This window comes from Canis lupus, chromosome 5, assembly GCF_048164855.1.
Source record: "Canis lupus baileyi chromosome 5, mCanLup2.hap1, whole genome shotgun sequence".
Taxonomy (NCBI): Eukaryota; Metazoa; Chordata; class Mammalia; order Carnivora; family Canidae; genus Canis; species Canis lupus.
The window spans coordinates 56,406,027-56,426,527 of record NC_132842.1 but is presented as its reverse complement, the minus strand read 5'-3'; the positions used below and the strand labels follow the sequence as shown (position 1 = coordinate 56,426,527).

Below are 20,501 nucleotides of genomic sequence, written 5' to 3'. Positions count from 1 at the left end.
TGTTTTTTTAAAGACTTATTTTTATTTTATAGAAAGAAAAAGAGCATGCGAGTCAGGGGAGGGAGAGGGAGAAAAGCAGACTCCCTACCGAGCTCGGAGTTCCATGTGGGCTGGATGCAAGGCACAGTCTCCCAGACCTGAGATCATGACCTGAGTGTAAATCAAGAGTCCAGCACTTAACTGACTGTGCCACCCAGGCACCCCTTCCTTTTCCTCTTGAGTTTTCCAAATTACGTATGATAAATATGGTAAAAGATGCTCAAAATAAGTAGCTTTTAGGGAAATGCAAGTTAAAGCAAAAATAATGTCTAATGTGATTCTAAATGTATGAAGAGGAAATATTTAATACAATTATAGTATTAAGTGGAGAAGGTAAAGAGACGTAAAAGGAGTTGAGGGTCCTACACTTTACTTGAACTGGTAAAATGACACTACCAGTATATTGGGATAACATACATTCATAATATTTATTATGTATAACACATAGAGTATATATAACTTTAACTATATATGTACATATATATAATGTATTATCTAGGGCAACTAGTCAAAAAAGTGATGTAGAGATACACTAAAAAACATAGATAAATCAATATGGAGTTCAAAAATTGTGCAAATAACCCATAGAAAGGCAGAAGAACAAAAATAAAAAATAGAACAAGCAGAAAACAGAAGGTAAAGGAACATACTTAAAGCCCTTACACAGCAATAATTACATTAAACATAAATGGTGTATAAATGTCATTGTATTTTGGTTGACAGAATGGATCAAAATTTGAGCCACGTATATGTTGTCTACAAGAGACTCATTTCAAATATATCAATAAGAACAGGCTGAAAGTAGCTGGAAATAATAAAGAGCAGAAGTCACTGAAATTGAAAACAAAAACGACAGAAAAATCAATGAAATAAAATGCTTCTTGGGGGAAAAATCAGTAAAACTGATAAAACTCTAGCAAGACTGAGAGAAAAGAAAAAAGACACAAAGAGTACGCGCTCCCTCTCTCTCTCAAATAAAAAAATAAAATCTTTAAAAACATACATACAAAAATTAAAAACTAGTCAACATCATCAGCCACCAGAGAAACGCAAATTAAACCACAAGAGATGAGCTATCCCTATCCACCTATCTGAATGGCCAGTGAAAAAAGAAAAAGAAGGCAACACTACCCAAATTTGGTGAAGATTCAAAGAAACTCACTCACCCGTTGCTGCTAGGAATGTAAAGTGGAATAGCCACCCTGGAAAATAGTTTTGCACTTTCCTAAAAAAACTAAACATGCAATTACCATACAATCCAGCAATTGCACTTTTGAGTATTTCTTCCAGAAAAATGAAACCTTATTTTGACACAAAGCCTGTATGTTTACAGCAGCTTTATTTGTAACAGCCCCAAACTAGAACCAACGCAGATGTTCTTCAGTGGACAAACGGTTACCACGGGATACCTCTCAGCAATAAAAAGAAACAGACCATTGACACACACACCAACCTGGATGGATTTCCAGAGAACACTGAGTGAAGCAGGCCTACACCCCGGGTGTCTTCGGCAAAGGCCACTCAAGCCTTCTCTCTCTCTCTCTCCTCCATTGGATCCAAAACGTTTCCTAATTTAAATGGGCGATGGTTTTCCTAGGTGTCAGCGTGGTGGGGTCCTACATTAAGAGAAAATGCAAAATTCCATCAATTCAAAAGTAATTCTAGGGTTGGAGAGAGAGTGCATTTGCCTATCTTTCGTCAGAGAAACACAGCCTTCGGTCGGGTGGTCCCGGAAAGGAGACGCAGACGCTGGACAGACCGGGTGCTCCCTCCGTACAGCTGGGTGCCGCAGGGCGCCACTGTCCAGCTCCGACCTCCCTATGATAAACTAGGAGTAGGGTTCAGGGTGTCGCATCGTGTTGCTGGGAAGGCGCCTGTAAGTGTCCTGACCCCAGATTTCTGGTCATTCTGCAGTCTTACGCAAGCGATGACCAAGTGTGTTCGGATTCGAGTCAGTAGCCAGCGACAGAAAACTCGCAACAAGGTAGAAACGCGTCTCTGGAGTAAACCGTCAGCAGTTCGCCGCTGGTCTGGAAGGTTCAGAAGGATCAGGGACGGAGGCTCTTGCGTCCCACTGCTTTTCCATCCTCGGCATGAAGCTCTCTTCTCGTGGTCCAGTGTGAGCTCCCAGGTTTTGCCTTAGGGATTTACAGTCACATCCCGGCCACTGGGAAGGAGGGAAAAAATAAGGTGTGGTGCAAGGGCCTTCTTTTGGGAAAGCTGCACACACCACTTTCAATTATCATCAGCTAGAATTTTGTCACTCGTCCCATGTCACTCGCCTAACTTAGCGGCTAGGCCTCACGCCACTCCCAAAGGAAAGTCCAAGTTTGCCCCTCACTCCGCTCCAAGGCGCATCTCTCAGAAACTGCCTTCTGTCATTTTTACTGGGACCTCCCAATGGCCTCCATAGCTCCCGGGATGGAATCCTTACCATAGCTCCGACACCCTACACCATCTGGCCTTGGCCTGCTTCCCGATCCATCACAGCTCCCACGGCTCGCTCCCGCCGACCTGACTGCAGCCACGCTGCCCCCGCCTCTGGCTCTCCACCCTGCTGTGTTCTCCGCTGGATTTCGCTGTCCCCCAGGACCTACCAGTGGTCTCTCTCTCACCTATTCAGTTCGCAAACATCTGGCTGGAGATTTCTTAACCAACCCATCAGTGCTCTATCTGCTGGCCATGAAATCTCATCCATTGCGCTTACCGGTATCTAACGTCAGGCCCCGCATTTGCTCGAGGAGGTCCATCTCTGCACTAAAATGCAGACTTCATTAGAACAGGAACGTCGACGTCTCTCGTATCAACAAGCACATCCTCAGCATTAAAATCAAGTACTAAATAAACAGTATTAAGCGAGTGGATGAAGGGATGACTAGCTCGGCCCAGGAGCGCTGGCAGTACCATCTCCGGCGTTGGCCCTCCGTCTTACTCATGTCCTTGCCACGACCTCCTGCGAGGGGCTGCACGTTCCAGGCCCTTGGAGGTTAATGCCTGCCCCAAGCAGAACGCAGGGCGGCTTGCTCCCACCTTCCCTAATGTTGTTTGGATAACTTGGAGAGCTAGCCTCCCCTCCCTCTCCTCTGGCACATGGATGATGCCACCTTAGAGAACCACATCCTTTTGCTCTATAAATTTGTGGATTAAGGTCAGAACTTGGCAGAGAATAGCTGTGTAGCAGCAGATCATGCTCTCCAGGAGTAAATTTCCTTGAGCAGGACTCTACGCGATGTATGGAGGGGCTTGCTTCATTTCTCCACCTCAAGGTGCCTTCTCATCTTTGCTGTACCTCCTCTACCTTCTAACGCCTGCCGAAGCTAGCTAGCTGTGAAGAGACTCCAACTCCCTGGCTTTATTTCCATGCTCCCTAAGCAACTTTCTGATCATAAATTAGCTTTCCACGCAAATTTGATTAATGGAGAAAAAAAAAAACCATTCTGGGCATGTTGGGACATTCACTGACATTCTGATTCTTAATGCATATGTCTCCCTGCATTTGGTTAATGGGAGCTTGCTCCTGAGAAGCAGACCTACCGCTGGATTGAGAGTTTTGCCAGGTGACCCCTGACCTTGCTGGGCACCTTTTCTTAGAAGAGCAGTCACAACTCCTAACTTTGGGCCATGGTAACCCTATCAATACCCGGTCAAGATAAAGGGCCTGTGTGAGGCCCTGTCTAGGAGAACAGCTCTGCTTCCTCTGTAACATTTTTAGGCTTATTCAGAAGCAGATTTCCTACTGAGTGTGGAGGCCGACACAGGGTTTGCTCCCAGAGCCCTGAGATCATGACGTGAGCAGAAGTCAGACACTTAGCCGACTGAGCCACCCAGGTGCCCCCAACTTGTAAGACTTTTGAGGAATACGTCTATCAGATGACATATATCACCAACTGACCATGTAATCCCCTTCCTTTTGCACCCTCATGATACAACTTTGATTCCTCTTCCTTCTTTAAGAAGCAGTGAATGTGGAGGTTCAAGGCAAAGCTTTAGTGCCGGGTGCAGGTAGATTCAAATCCTTTGCCATCTTGGAGATGTTGAGTGACCTTTAGGATCCTTGGTTTCTGCACCTGTAGGATGAGAATAATAGCAGGGCCCACCTCCTAGGGCTGTGAACAGCACATAGTAGGCCCAGCACTCAACACGTGCCAGCTCTCTTCCTCCTCCTCCTCATTATTATTATTATTACTGCTTGGAACAGGGAATGATTTTTGCTAAGTGAACTGAAAATAATCCTCATTGCTCTAATATTATTAACCATATAATGGAGCGATGCAAACTTTTTTTTTTCCTGTGAAAATGTCTCTGTCTTGATAAATGCTTTGAGGAATTGTGTTATACTCTACTAAAGATAAAGATGAGTTGGGGAGGTTGCCTCGTCCCAACAAAGCAGAAATAGTGGCAAACAGTGGCAGAACTTAGGGAGAGTGGCACCTACAGGAATCCCAAATCCAGCTCTTTTTGGAGAGCATGGCAGGAGACCTTCTGGGCTAGTCTTCTGTCTTGGAGGATTTTGATCAAAGGTTAAAAATGAAGTTTTCTTCTACTGCCTGCATTCTCCCCTTTGCCCCCAAATTCTTTTTATTTTTGTCTCTTTCATCTTTTCATTTTGGAGCTTTCCTTAAATGTCTGGTGAGACTTTGCTCACCCTTCAAGCATGTTTAAGAGTAGGGCACTGAAAAGCACACTGGAGGCTCTGTTGTGATGGAGAAATTATGGACAAGTGGGCGTCTTCATTGTGTGATGGGTATTGAGACAACTTTCAAGTGGGCAAGAGTTCTGATGTCTTGACTGGGAGGGCCAAGCGGCCTTCTGGGGTTCCGCGGTTTGGAAAGGGCTCCAGGGATGCAGGGGGAGCTCGCATTGGTCCTTATGCCTAACTCTGATTAATTTTCATTTTGGTGCCTCATCCCTGCCCTAGGGCCTCTCTAGTTCAATTAGTAGAGAGACTAGACTTCCCATTTTTCTAAGGCAAGCCAAGAGTCGTTACCTGGCTTCACAGGTACAGGCAGGGTTCCAGGGTTCACTTCAGCGCCGTCTCCTGTTGTCGGATTCTGCGTCTCCCCCTGTTTCAGTCCCTGCACTTCCCGAGCCCTTGCTTGGTTCCAGGGAGAGAATCAGCAGGCTTCAGTTCTGCATTAGGCACTTAGATTTCAGTTTTATCTGTTCTTCTAAGCCAGTTTCCACTTCTTCACTTGCTTTCCATCTTCACGGATTTGTTAACATTCCTTGTCTGCCAGTGGTGTCTTTGCAGCCCTCTTTGTGCTCGTGGATTTACACCTTTTAGAAAATTTCCTTTACTGCCATTTTCAGGGGATTTCATACAAGAGAGGAGAGAAAAATACATCTAACAGGTTAAGCCAGAATTTCTGATCCTGCTTTTAAAAAATAAATGTTAGATAATACACTGGACATGGTTTCACTTTAAATTTTGAGTAAGAAATTAAAATTTTCAATGCATGTAATTTGAGTCGGTAGATTAGGTTAGCAACTAGAAATTAAGTATTAAAAAAAATTAGGCTGAATTCCAGATACCTTAGGAGTCCTGTTATGATTCTATTATAGCCCACAGGGGATAACGTTAAATCATTCCAAATAAACTACCTTATAATTTTCATGTTTTGTGTGTCATGAAAATTCCTTACAAAATCAATTTACAAGTGAATCCTTACCTTTCATATAAGGAAGATATTCTGTCCAGAAAGATTTATGTTTTTATATTTTATTTTATTTTATTTTTAAGATTTTATTTTATTTATTCATGAGAGACAGAGAGAGAGAGAGAGAGAGAGGCAGAGACATAGGCAGAGGGAGAAGCAGGCTCCACACAGGAAGCCCGATGGGGGACTCGATCCTGGACCCTAGGAACACTCCCTGAGCCAAAGGCAGATGCTCAACCACTGAGCCACCCAGGCATCCCAAGATTTATGTTTTTAGATGTAGAATGTCATAGCACAACTTACAAACTAAATATATATGCACATCTTTTCAAATAAATCATCCCTGGAGACAGAAAATAGGAAAATCTTTTTTTTAACTTTTAATTTCTGCACCAGAAATTCTGGGGTTATAATATTGAAGCATTCTACCAAACCACAGGGACTTTATGCTATATTTATTCATAAATCTTAAAGCAATAAAAGATTTCCTTATGAAGTTTTCCTTTGGGGCTCTGAAGTTACTTATAGGCTGGACTGGCTTCTTTCTGCTCCGACCCTTCTCTGCATTTTTAGTTCAATTTTCAGCTGCATCTCTCAGCTACTACTCTTGTCTTGTCCTTGGTGCTCACTGTTGGCCTTCCTTTAAGACTCACTAGATTGGCAGTTTGTCAAAAGACCAATTTGTGATTCCATATGTTATGCTTTTCCTCGTACTCCTGTCAGGGAAAATTTAAAGAAATCTAAAATGAAGGCTATCTCTTCTCTAGTTGGCCTAAAGTGGAAGTAGTAATTTGGATTTGCTTTGCCTACACTGGTCATGATTGTACATTCAGATAAGCGAATTTCAAGATATAAAAGCTCCACTTCCATCTCACAGGACTTGTGTTGCCTGTGGGGGAAAATCTATCTCATGGTCTCTAAGGACGAAACAGAAGGAAAGCTTTCTAACTTAGAATCAGATTTTTCTGAGGGGATGCATATTTACAGAAATTAGAAAGAAAAACCATTCAGGAATTTTATCTTGAGGAACATATAAGCTGATAAGACATTTAAAAATCAAAACAAAGGAAAATTTCAATAATAGTTGTGGATAAGCCGTTAATTTATATCCCTTAACACCTTTCCTATTTCCTCATTAACCATTTTTTTCTATGCCTGTTAGTAATAATTCTGCTCAAATACTTTGTGTTCCTTCCTCAGAACTGTGTTCCAGTATACGGAGTACATAATTACGCCGTTAAAAATGTATGTAATGCTGGAATTTGGGTTGCTGAGGCAGGATGCCATCTCACTGCCATTTGGATGATTTATCACGATTCTAATACATCTTGAGTTGTTTTGCTCAAATGATTATTTCTCACGTGTCTTTTAGTTTTTTCTTTCACATCAAGATCTGAGCAAATAAAATTAAGGTGCTTCTTAAAGGTGCAAGGGAAGTATATAGATTGACAGATATAGAGGTCACCTACTGATCTGTGTGTATCATATTGTCTTTTACAGGAAGCTGTAGTGCTCTGTGCAACAGAATCTGAAGGAGAAGGGCTCAGAAGTGAAAGAAACAGGGTGAAAATATCTCTAAGTCATACAGGTCATTTTAGCTGCACTTTAGAAAGCACATCTTTTACTAGTTAAGCTAATGGAGATTTTCAATTTAAAAGAAGTAATATGAACAGATCACTCAAGACGGTATAGAAGTCACAGAGATAAACAGGGCTATGAGAAGAGTAGTCAACCTTGGCAGGGAGATTATCTGAAGACAAGAGACTGATAGAAATTGTGTTATTTTACATTTCTGAGGGGTGGGGGAGGCTTCAAAACCAGATTTTGGCTAATGAAGGCAAAAATAACTTATTGAATGTATACTGAGGTATTTCTCAAGAAGAGTTAAATCTCTCCTCTCCTCTAGGGACCGTAATATAGTTTGTCCTTGGACCAGCAATGTCAGATCCTCCGCTTGCCTCCCGTTTCTGTAAATCATCTTTTTTCATGGGGAACATGGCTGCCTGGTATACCCAACCTTTACTTTTTATGCCTTCAAACATTAGGGACCAGCTCTCCATTTCTCTCCTCCCTAAGACCCAAATTCATTAGGATGGGCTTACTGGTCCTTAAGGAATGAGGTGTCTAACTTGGACCATGGGTAATTAACTGTGGCCAGAAGAGTTGAGTTACAGTAAGGGCTGCCCTGCTGTGGGTCCACTGCAATGAGAGGGGGAAAAAGAGAGGGAGGAGCAGTTTCTAGATGAAGCAGTGGGGCCCAGGAGAGTACCTCAGAGTTTTCCACTGCAGAAGTCTCTCTCTAAATCATTTGATTCATGTGATTTAATTTGAAGAGGTAATTTGATGTTTGGGGAAAATAATCCCACTAAGCTACCATCATATTCTGGTAGAACGACAGTACCTGAAGTCTCACCAAGGTTTATTTTAACTACTTAGATATAAAAAGAGTAGTGTATTAATATTAATTTTATAAATTCCCTCTAATAAATTATTCATTTTCAATTGCAGCTGGAAGGCATTGATAAATCTAATGCAGTTCCCTCATTCTACAGAGGAGAAATATAAGGGGATGAATAACTTGACCAAGGTCACATGGTAAATAAATGAAAATATCTGGGCTGGAGTCCAAGTGTTATTTCTTATCCAGTGTTGATATCTTGATCTTATTACTTGCTCAGAAATGGTTTTTATTTTGCTAAAAAATTTTAAGGATGATGTGTTCTTATTTGTACAATCTCTGAATAAAAGTATATATAAATCCCTGATGTTGCTGTGTCCAGTGGCAGCAAGACTTAACAGCAGCTTAGAACTTGAGCTCAGAAATGGAAAACCATCAGTTCCATGCAGCGCTCTCTGCTCAGTGAAAGGCCACTTCTACACAGAGATGACTTGCAAACAGATCTGTCGGAAAAGCTAGGATTTATGAAACAGCTTTGGATTTCATCAGCTCCATGATCTCACTGCAATGCTAAATCAGGGTATATGACAATGTAATATGGCAATGATGATGTGACCAGTAGGGATTTCAAAGTAACAATACAAGTAAGGGCCCAATGCATAGGGGACAGATGATAAATACATAAACAAATAAACAAGATAATTTCAGATAGAAGTAACTGCCATGAAGAGAATAAAATGAGAAATGTGACAGAGAGATGGAAGCCTACTCAAGACTGAGGAATCAAAGGAACTCTGTTTGAATCAATAAATGATTCAATCAAAGGGAAATTATCAAAACAAAAGGCACATATCAATAATTTCAATAATAAAACCATAAAGTCTTATCAATAAAAGCCCCAAACGGTATTTGATAAATTTCAATATCCAGTCTTAAACACCTTAAAAGTGAAATAAAACCTTGTTCTTTCTTTACATAAAAAAGGAAAAACTAAGAATTTAAAATGGTGTTGATTTTACAAATGATAGAGCAAATCCAGCAATATTTCCCTTAAAAAATGAACAAAGCAAAGGTGCTCTGTCACCAGTATTTTCCAATATAATGTTAAAAATTAACATTATATTTTAACATTAATGTTAAAAATTAACATCCAATATAATGTTAAAAAAATATATATATATATACACCTATATTTTTTTTGTAATCTCTATGCCCAACGTGGGGCTTGAACTCATAACCCCGAGATCAAGAGTGGCTCCACCGACTGACCCAGCCATGGACTCCTGAAAATTATTTTTATAGGATCTTCAAAAGAAATGAGAACTAAAAAAAAAAAAAAAAAGAAAAAAAAGAAATGAGAACTAAATATTGTTGGGGTGGGGGAGGGGCAACAAATATTACTTGAATAAATAGAAGACCTAAATTAAGCCATTCCCACCCTAAACAAAAAACTATTTGAGATGTTAAAAGTGTTCAGTGACATGGACAAAGAGAAGATAAATTTATAAATGCACATATCTTTGTTATATATCAGTAAAAACCAACTAGAAAAGATAACTAGAAAGATCATATAAAGAATGTCAGTAAATTATAAAATACATGGCTATTAATGTGGAAAGTGTAAGGCACAAAAACGTAAACTCTAAAAAGATTTTAATGAAAGAATTCAAAAAACCAAATGAATGTAGAGACATACCATGACTGGGGATAGCAGAGATGATATTTCCCAAATTAATATATATATTCAACATATTCTCATTAAAAACTAAAGAATACTTTATAGAGCTCAATAAAATGACTCCAAAACTGTTTTGGTAAAATGAATGGACAGAATTATTAAATACCCTTAACTTTTGAGCAACACAGATTTGAACTGGATGGGTCCACTTACACATGGATTTTTTAAAAAAATAAATAAGCAAATACAGTACACATATTGTACCCCTGAAACTAATATTATACTATATGTTAATTAACTAGAATTTAAATAAAAACTTAAAAAATAAACATAGTACAGTTCTGCAAATGTATTCTCTCTCCCTTACGATTTTCTTAAAAGCATTTTCTTTTCTCTAGCCTACTTTATTGTAAGAATGCAGTACAAAATACATATAACATACAAAATATGTGTTAATCAACTGTTTATGTTATGGGTAAGGCTTCCAGTCAACCATAGGATACCAGTGGTTGAGTTTTTGGGAATCCAAAAGTTACAGGTGAATTTTCAACTGTGCAGGGAGTCAGTGACCCTAATCCCTCAAGGGTCAACTGTAGCACTCTCTAGAAGAAAAAAAAAAAAAAGGAACAATAAGGAGGAACCATATTTGGTAGATACTAAACTTCTAAAGGAAATGAATGGAAATGGTATTAGTTCAAAAATGAAGGAAAGGGTAATCAAAAGGAAGAGAAAACCTAGTTTATATAAATGTTTAACATATAAATTCAGTCTACCCAAATGATGGAGATGATTTAAGAGCTAGTAAGAATACCAGATATTAATATATAAAGAAAAGTCATCTTAGGCCTTCACCTCACCCTGCCTTTTTATCCCTTCCTCAAGAGGCTGCCCATCAGGATTTTACTGTTTCTGAAAGCTGGCATTATTTAAAAGCTTCCAGTTTTCTTCTTGTACAAATGGAGTCATCAATTCATCCTTGGAGAACACTCCTTTAGTTTTGAGAAAAGCACCAAAATAGACCCTTGTAATTACATGAATGTAGAACAAGTACTCAATTGTTGCTTTTGGAGGAGACTGAAGTCACCACTAAGCTGACAAGTTTGAATTCGAAGCATAAATTGTTTTTATTGACTGGTGTATGTCCTTTTGAAATCAGAGGGGGGAAAAACATGATAGCCGGGTGACTTAGGCTGTTCAGGTTGCCATAACAAACTACCAGACTGGGTAGTTTATAAACAATAACAGTTTATTTCTCACGGTTTTGGGGGCTGAAAGTCCCAGACCAGGGTGCCAGCCTTGTCTGATGAGGGCCCTCCTCCTGGGGGCAGACCTCCCATTGTATCTTTACACAACAGCAAGGCCGCTGCAGCCTCTGTTTATAAGGTACTAATCCCACTCACGAGGGCTCCACCTTCTCATTTATGCCCTTTCCCAAAGGCCCCACCTGCTCTATACCATTGTGTTGGGTATTAGGAATTCAACATGTGAATTTTGGGCAGATGCAAACATTCAAATTAGAGTGCTCCAGAATATGAGTTTAGGCTGAACTGTCTTTGCAAAGTACTGTTTATTTTTTTAGAAGAGGCAGATGGATAAATAAATAGATAGGGCGTAGGTGTTTCATTCACTTAATTCCTTACAGGAGATTGTCATACTGGACCATTCAAAGAAGGTTGGGTAGGCCTGGTCTTTTTATGCTAGAGATAAAAAGTATGAAAGGGGAAATCAGCCAGACTGGAGTTGGTCAACAAGAATACTTGGTTTGGACCACTGGTGACTTTCACAGAGTATTATTTAAAACAGAATATCTCTGACCTGAGAAATGCACTACTGACTTTTATCACTGCCTTGAAGGAGCCATGGGAGCCAGATCCCACTCTGAATGTGTGGGTATTCCCACTTTCAACTGTTTAATTTGTTTAACTCCATCTTCACAACAGCCATAGAAGGCAGGGCATGGATTTGAAGCGGAGACCTCTCTCTCACTGAATATCTCTGTCTCTATCTCTCTTTCTCTTATGTGTGCATATACCCACGTGCACACACACACATGGATGAACACAAACACAGTCACACCCATTCCCACCATAGGGGTTCTCAGTGCCGTATTCCAGTATGTGGCAATGGCTGGAGATTTTCTGTTGGGGGTGGAGGTGAGTGGCTACTGCCACACTGGGTGTTCTAAAAGTAACATCTTCTAGCAGTGCCTATAATCTATCCTGTACATCATTATTGCTTACCTGAATCCATAACATATATATTTTTTTTAACTGTTTGACTCTTGTCCTGGCCATCCCTTGGTGAATAAAGGGAGAAATAAGAGCTCATCCTGGGAGAGAAACTGGTTGGGGAGAAGGGCATTCTGGAGAAGTTGGTCATCAGATGGTTGGACACTCTGGACTTCAACAGTGGTGATAAATGATCCCGAGGACTGATTTAGGGGACCATGTAATAGATCTGTGGGAGAGAAATCCCAAAGAAGAATGGGTTTCTGACAGACTATGAAATGGTTCATGGTTATTGTCATTTGGCTACTAAAGGAAATGTGACCTTAGTATGTAGTCCTAGATTTATGTGTTCTGTGAACTACTATGGCCAATTTACATGACCCTTCATTTCTTCATTCAGTCCACAAATATTTAAGGGTTGTGCACCATGTGCTGGGACTGGGCTAGGCATGTAGATACCATGATGACTAACCGAGTCTCTACCTTTTGGGAGAAAACTCAAGAAGTTAAATATTAACAAATCAAAGTGTAAGAAAATAAGAAAAACAGGAGAGGAAACAGAAATGAAAAAATAGAAGATGGATCTATATGACTATATAAATATTTTAGATCTCTATAGAATGAAAATTTGTAAAGGAAGCCAAAAAAGAAAACAGGGAATTGCTTGTGCTAAATATGACAGATAAGCTAATAAAATGTTATATAGATCAGGCTTTAGTCAAAGCTAAAGCCTAACACTGAATCCCTAATAGTACAAAAGGGCACTGACACATTCAAACAAGAGAAACTTAAAAAAGTACCTTCAGTAGCAAATACATTTGCATTAAAAACAACAATAAGGTAATATCTCACAATTAATGAACTTTAAAGTATAAGAAGTAATTATAAAACTATGAACAGACTGTAGAAAAATAATAATGCAGACATTCCTATTGTCAGTATAAACTGATGGAATAACCATAATTCTTGAAAAGTGACATAGCATTAAATAGTGAGAGCATAAAAATATAAATGCCTTTACAACCAAAGATTCATCCTAAGACAAAATCTCACCATGAATACTAATTACCATCTAGAATGTTATTTTGTGCCAGGGACGTTTCTAAGTGCTTCACATAAATTAACTCACTTAGTCCTCATAGTAGCCCCATGGAGTAGCTACTTCTATTATTCCCTATTTTACAGATGAGGAAACCAAGAGATGCCCAAATTGCTTAAGATCACATGGTTGGCTACTGGCAGAGCTTGAGATTTGAAGCTCCCAGGTTTGGACTCATAATGGCTGCACCATGATGCTTCAGCGGAAGAAAAAAAGTTCTATATATAAAGATGTTTGTGGCATCCTCTTTCACATTATAAAAAAAAGTGAGGGAAAACTACACGTTCCACGAGGGAAATGGTTAAACGTGTTATAGTACATTCCTTCAATGGATACTTATTCAACCAGAGTTGGTCAGAACTTTGGTTTTCCTAGGGTGCAATGGAATGAGCCACCAACATCACAAGAGCTCTTCTTGGCCTTTGCAAACCTTCTCTCTGTCCCTGTATCTTTGAGCCATTCCTAAGGATCCAGAGGCCCTGTCCTAATCCGGCGCTCTGTGATTTTCTCCTGCAGCTGCCCATGGCTCCATTTATTATATCATTATATGGGCCGAGTGTGGCTGGAGTGAAAGTTCTTTAGGAGGATAAATTACCATCTTCCCTGGACATGCCAGCCACATTTAATGAACTCATACATTTCTTTGGCCTCATACTCTAACCCTTGTTACCTTACCCGAGTAAAGCTCTTTCCTACTATCAATATCCTAACATAGTCATCAACATATTTCTTACCTTAAAGGGCTGTGGAGATCTAAGTAGGGTTTTGTGTTGTACATGTTAGAAAAAGAGTTTCAAAATACTACAAGGTATTTTTACTTGTAAAAACACACAACATTGAAACAAGAAGAGAAAAACACAAAAATGATCTATTTTAGCACGGTTCTTCATGTGTTTCCCTATTAATTACAAAACTAATATATCCCACCTGTTAGATGTTTACCATGTGCCAGGAACTATGCTAAACTCTCTACATAATTTACTGCTTTTAATCCTCTCAATAGCCATACAAAGTAGGTGTTATTTATTATCACCATTTTACAGATGAGAACACAAAGCTTGCAGAAGTTGAGTAACATGCCCCAGGTCATACGATTCATAAATAGAAGCGTCGGGACTTATATCAGTTCTGTCTGAAACTAGAGATTAAGCTGCTAATCATACTGATTTTGCCTTTTCTTCCTCTTCTTTTCCAAAAATAAATGTAGAGTTTCCTTCTCTGTTGTTTACCTCTATGATCAAGTTCTCTCTGATTACAGATAACATTATAACCGGTTGCCTGGGAAATGAAGAGGGTATCATAAATTAAAACTAGAAGTGGCTTACGATATTAATATTGAATATTAAAAAAATGTGAAGTTACGAAGTTCTCTGAAGAGAATCTTGCCATAATGTTGAAATAAAGAAGAAAAACCAAGTAAGAGAATCCAAAAGCAAAATACAGAACATCCTCTCAACAAATTTACATGTATGTTTTACAAATATATTTAATTAAGAAGACTATTGTGTACAATAAAGATTGATGACAGTAGGGAATTAAAATTTGAAATCATGTTAATATGTACTGACTGAAATCACAACTCTTTTTTCCAGAATCATCCCTTATTCCCTTCTTCTGCTGGTCAATCATATAAAGTGTAACCATACGCACAGAAGTATCACTCATACCAGACTCCACTATTGAACTCAAGCACCTGTTCCACAGTGGAAAATTGCACCATTTTTGATATCATGAGTAGCTTCCAATATAGCTCTTACTTTTTCTTCCTTCTTTTATCTCATCTTTGAACTTGAGGATAAAAAATTTCTTACAAATGTTGGAAAAGATCGCTTATTCTAAAGTCATGTAACAACAACAACAACAATAAGTCATGTAACAAGTGACCACCGTACTCCTTTTAACCTGTTAGGTCAAACAACAACAACTCACCTTGGTTAACACAGTTCCAGAAGCCAACCACTCCGTCCATGTCTCCTGAAACTCAGCCGGTCAAGGACAGACTCACTCCAGCGGCTCACCTCTGAGTGGTACCTAACCCGCAATAGTCTCACTTGCATAACCGAGCTTCTACAGATGACGTCTACCCACTTATGCCGCTGGGACTCCACCGACTCCCGAACGTCATGCTTCCCCCTACACCTTGCCTGAGACTGGCAATTTGTCCCACTTGAGTACATGTGTCTGACGGGCACCTCTTACCATAACATGCAGTGAGGTAGTTTTGCCTTTATATTTCAGGTGTTGCATGATGGTCTCATCGGAGATTTTTGGAGGTTCCACCACAATCATCCTGAAGACTCTCACTTGGTGGCATTCTAGGCAATCCCGGATTCTAGCCTTCCCATGCATTCACTGGCATCTTGTGCCAAGTTTCTCTTTACTTTTCAGATATGTTTTCAAGTAAGTCAGTTTCCATAACAATCTGGTCTCTCCCAGCTTCAGTGAGTTCATCCTGCTAACCTTATTTTGTTAGTCTAGGATTTGTAACCAGATGGGTCTTTGTGTAGGCCTGGATCTTTGTGTGCGGCAATTAGACCTCATGGTTTAGAGGTACACCCTTTGGTAAATGATTAGACCCATGTCTTTGTACAAGAGTCTTAGACCTTTGCTTTGGAGGTGTGCCATTTGAGAAATGTTTTTGCCATTAACCTGTGTATTCTCCTGCTGATTGCCTTGTTTTTTTGCTGCTGCTCATCTATACGTGCAAAGTCTTGTTTTTGTTTTGTTCTGTCTTGGTTTATTTCTTTCGAATGTATAAGGGAACAGCTGAAACATAAGCCTGCTAAGTTTCCAGGTCAGGCAGGTCAGTGTTGAGGGCTCATGATTGGAAAGGTCTGTTGGGTCAGCATCAAGGTGTGAAAAAAGGGTTTGTCAAACATTTTCTAGGGTCCCCCACAAAAACTTCATGAGGTTACCCCCTTTCTTGTTGGTTTGTGAAAGCGGCTCACTTTGTTTTGCCCATACTCAAGCATCAGGGGTTGTCCGATTATCCACTATACAGCCTCTCGCTCGTCTCTGCCTGCCTACGGAGCCCAAAACCCTTCAAAAGTCCAAAAGTACCATCCAAAAGGCTTGTCTTTCTTGTGGGTTATGGGTTTATCCTTGCCAATGTCTCATCCTCTTCCTGGAAGGATTCCATTTCCTTTAACAAGTGTTGCAAATCTAACTTTTGCACTTTTCTCAGGAAACGTCCAAATCTCTAAATTAATATTGTTAAGAGAAACTCTAAAAATTATAGGAGCCAAACTAAATAATCAGTAGTCAATTCCTTCCACTGATATGTTAAGGCTTAAGAAAGCAAAAACAAAACAAAACAGAAACCAAAAAAACCCCTTTAACTCAAGACAGTTTCTCTCGAAGACTTTTTAATCTTTTGAAAACTCTGCATTTTTTAAAAAAGTGCAGAGCTTGACCTTCTAAATGAGCTATTCATTTTTCAGGGTTTTCTTGAGAGAACAATTATATTGTAAAATTTCTAGACCAGAAAGTTGAATTAGAATTTTTGTCTAGAGCCAAGTTAAGGAACATAATTAAAGATTTTCTTAAACTTTCAGAATTCAGGCAGAAGTTTGTTGCAGAATTTAATATTTTGTTGTATATTTCATTTCCTCTACTGCAGATCTGTTCGGCTAACACTTAGCTTCTCATATAGGAAAAATCATTAATAAGCAGAAAGATAGGAAAGAAAAGATTTAAATCATTCAGTTAAATGAACTCTTAAAAAAACTGACCTAAGGGAGCAATAAAAATAAATTTACTATGGTAAGATAATTTCAGAGGTGATTTTTTGAATGGAAAGATGGTGAAAAGTTTCAGATTATAGGTAAAAGATGAGAAATTGAGCTCAGGAAATATTCTAGAGCCTGGAATAAACCCACAGCTAAAGTAGAGATGTGTTTTACACTCTTGCAAACAGGATCAAATCAGAGATAGAAAATTTGATAATAAAAAAGAAACTGAAATGTAAAATTACCAATCTAAAAAATATCCAACTTGTGGCTAGACATTTCCAGAGACTTTGGAAGTAAATAAGCTGAAACTCAATAGAGTGTTTGGCAACTGGTTTAAAAAATCACTAAAAAAGACTGTCCTCTAAAAATTGGGAGACTACGGATAAGGATACATGTAGATATTGTAAATACAATGATCATCGAAAGAACCAATGTTCCATACCGGCTAAGAAACAGGACAGTTATCCACATGTGTCTATTGATGCTGCTCCAATGGTGACATTAAGCCCAAATACTTCCTTTTTCTCCTTCTACACTTTCAGAGGGACAAATGCAGTTTAATCGCCACTATGGGAGTCACTCATCTACCATTAATCTCTTTACTATGGAACATCAGATCTGTCAGAGTAAAATTTTAAAGTTGTTTAAAAACTGAGAAAGATTTTCAATAAGAAAGAAACAGAAATTTTATCCTAAGTAAAACTGACTGGTTGTGCCAGATGGTAAAAGAAGATAACAAAAGACAGATTTGAGGATATACAGTGCGTTGCGTAAGGCGTCAGGAAAAACAAGTCGCCTTGTTTCCTGGAAGTACTAAAATAATGAAAATTTCTAAAAATCCCAATTGTTTCTGAGGTCCCGACCTGTAATTGACACTTCAAAATCATTATCAGGACATTCTTTTCATTTCTGTGAAACAATTCCTACAAATTTAATGGCTAGGAATTTACTTTGCAAATGGAACTGCAAAAAGAGGACTTTTTAAACTCTCATACATTTTCTCACACACAATAAAAGTATAGCTGATGTGGCTCATAATAGATCTACACTATGCATGATTTGAAAAATCACTCAAGAAATAACTGTGTTCTAGAATTCCGCTGGGCAAAACGTTCCCTGAACATAGGTAGAATAATTAGAACAGAGTCCTTAAACGTATTTCTGGATTATATAAGCTCTTCATTTTCTGTACAAATATGAGAAAGTTAGGCCATGCTCTAAAGGTCTTCACTCACCTACCTGGCACTGTTAAGACCTATTGTGTATTAAAGCTGATCCCTTAAGGAGCCACGATGTCCTTCGACAGATGACTGGATCAAGAAGACGTGGTCTATATGGACAATGGGATATTCCTCAGCATCAGAAAAGACGAATCCCCACCGTTTGCTTTGACGTGGATGGAACTGGGGGGGATCATGCTGAGTGAAGTAAGTCAGTCCGAGAAAGACAATCACCATATAGTTTCACTCATATGTGCAATATAAGGAGTAGGAATATAAGGGAAGAGGGGGGAACTGAGTGGGGAAAAATTAGGGAGGGAGACAAACCATCAGAGACTCCTGACTCTGGGAAACACACCAAGGGTTGCAGAAGGGGAGGAGGGTGAGCAGATGGGGGACTGGGTGATGGGCCCTGAGGAGGGCACTTGATGGGATGAGTACTGGGGGTTATACTGTATGCTGGCAAATTGAGTTTAAATAAAGTATTTTTAAAAAGCTGATCCCTTAATTCAGTAGCCAAAGCTTAGCTTAGTTCCTCAAACAATTATGGGTATCAACTAAATAAGTTAAAATATCCTCAGAGAGGGACGCCTGGGTGACTCAGTTGGTAAAGGGTTTAACTCTTGAGTTTGGCTCAGGTCATGATCTTGGGCTGGTGAGATGAGGCCCTGTGCAGGGCTCGCCAGCAAAGCATCTGCCTATCTCTCTCCTTCCACCCCTCTCATGCACGTGTGCTCTCTCTCTTTCTCTCTCCTTTCTATCTCTTCTCAAATAAAGACAACAGACAGAAAGAAACAAATAAATCTTAAAAAAAAAACCTTCATGACGGGCACTGAGGGGGGCACTTGATGGATGAGCACTGGGTGTTATTCTGTATGTTGGTAAATTGAACAGCAATAAAAAATAAATTTATTATAAAAAAATCCTTCAGATCATATACTGTGATCATCTTTAAATCTCATATTATACATAGTAAATATTGCTAGTGAAAAACAGCATTTTTATGCTGGCCAATTAACTAATTATAAAATATGGATGCTTCCTTTTTCTCCTGTTGTCATCCACCAATGGCATACTCTTATTTTGGTACCTCTCTTACCCTTTTCCAATAGAGGATAATTAATTTCATGCTTAGAATAGAATATTTGGACCCTCCAGTACTAACTGCTGACTTAATATTCTTTGTTGCTCTAAAACTAAATGCTAGAGGATCCCTGGGTGGCTCAGTGGTTTAGCGTCTGCCTTCAGCCCAGGGCGTGATGCTGGAGTCCTGGGATCAAGTACCACATCAGGCTCCCTGCAAGAGCCTGCTTCTCCCTCCACCTGTGTGTGTCTCTCTCTGTGTGTCTCTCATGAATAAATAAATAAATAAAATCTTTATAAAAAGTAATACTAAATGCTTACCATACTGTTTGTTGATGGGTCTAAAAAAGAAGACCTGCAAGCAGACCAATGGACTAGAATAGAGACGCCAGAAATAGACCTTCATGTATATGGTCAAATGATACTCAACAAGGGTGCCCAGACCACTCGATAAGGAAAGCACAGTCTCTTCAACAAATGGTGATGGGAAAACTGAATATCCACATGCAAAAGAATGAAGCCTAAAACCATACACAAAAATTAACACAAAATGGATTAATGATTTCATTGTAAGACCTAAGACTATAAAACTCTTGGAAGAAAACACAGGGAGAAACTTCATGACATTGGATCTGGCAATGGTTTCTTGGGTCTGACACAAGGAAAAAAGCACAGGAAACAAAAGAAAACATAGACAAATGACCTATATCAAACTTGAAAACTTCTATGCACCAAAGAACACAGAGTGAAAAGGGATAAAAGATTTGCAAATTGTATATCTGATGAGTTAATATATAATATGATATTTAAAAATAGAATATATGTAAATGATGTATATATAAAAACCAGTGTCGGTGAGAATGCGTAGAAAGTGAAACCCTTGTGCATTGTTGGTGGGATTGTAAAATGGTACAATTGCTAAGGAAAACAGTATGGAGATTTCTCAGAAAATCAAAAATAGACCTACCATATGATCCTGCAGTCCCGCTCTGGGTACATATCCCAAAGCGCTGCAAGCAGGAGCACAGAGAGGTATTTGCATCCTCATGTTCATGGCTGTGTTAATCACAAGAGCCAAAAGGTGGAAACAACCCGAGTGTCCACTGATGGATGAATGAATAAACACACTGTGGTGTGTACGCACAATGGAATATTATTCAGTCTTGAGGGGAAGTAGATCCTATCAGATGCTACGACATGGACGAACGTTGAGGACCTTACGTTAAATGAAATAAGCCGGACACCAAGAGACAAAGACGCATGATTCCCCTCGTATGAGATCTAAAGTAGCCAGGTTCACAGAAACAGAAAGTGGGATGGTGGCTACCAGACCCTGGGGGACAGGGCAAGGGGAATTGTTGTTTAATG

At 39.3% G+C, this 20,501-nt stretch overlaps 1 long non-coding RNA gene across 2 annotated transcripts in view; it reads left to right on the top strand.

Moving 5' to 3' along the window:
- Positions 1-14,565, top strand: part of LOC140633767 (uncharacterized) — a 28,228-nt gene extending 13,663 nt beyond the window's left edge. Inside the window, exons 2-4 of one of the 2 annotated variants that reach the window (XR_012031364.1) lie at positions 7,197-7,284; positions 8,205-8,291; positions 14,358-14,565. This is a non-coding gene — a long non-coding RNA (uncharacterized lncRNA). Of the gene's footprint in view, positions 1-7,196; positions 7,285-8,204; positions 8,320-14,357 lie in introns of those variants that run through there. The other variant, XR_012031363.1, reaches the window with a different exon arrangement.
- The last annotated feature ends 5,936 nt before the right edge of the window (positions 14,566-20,501 follow it).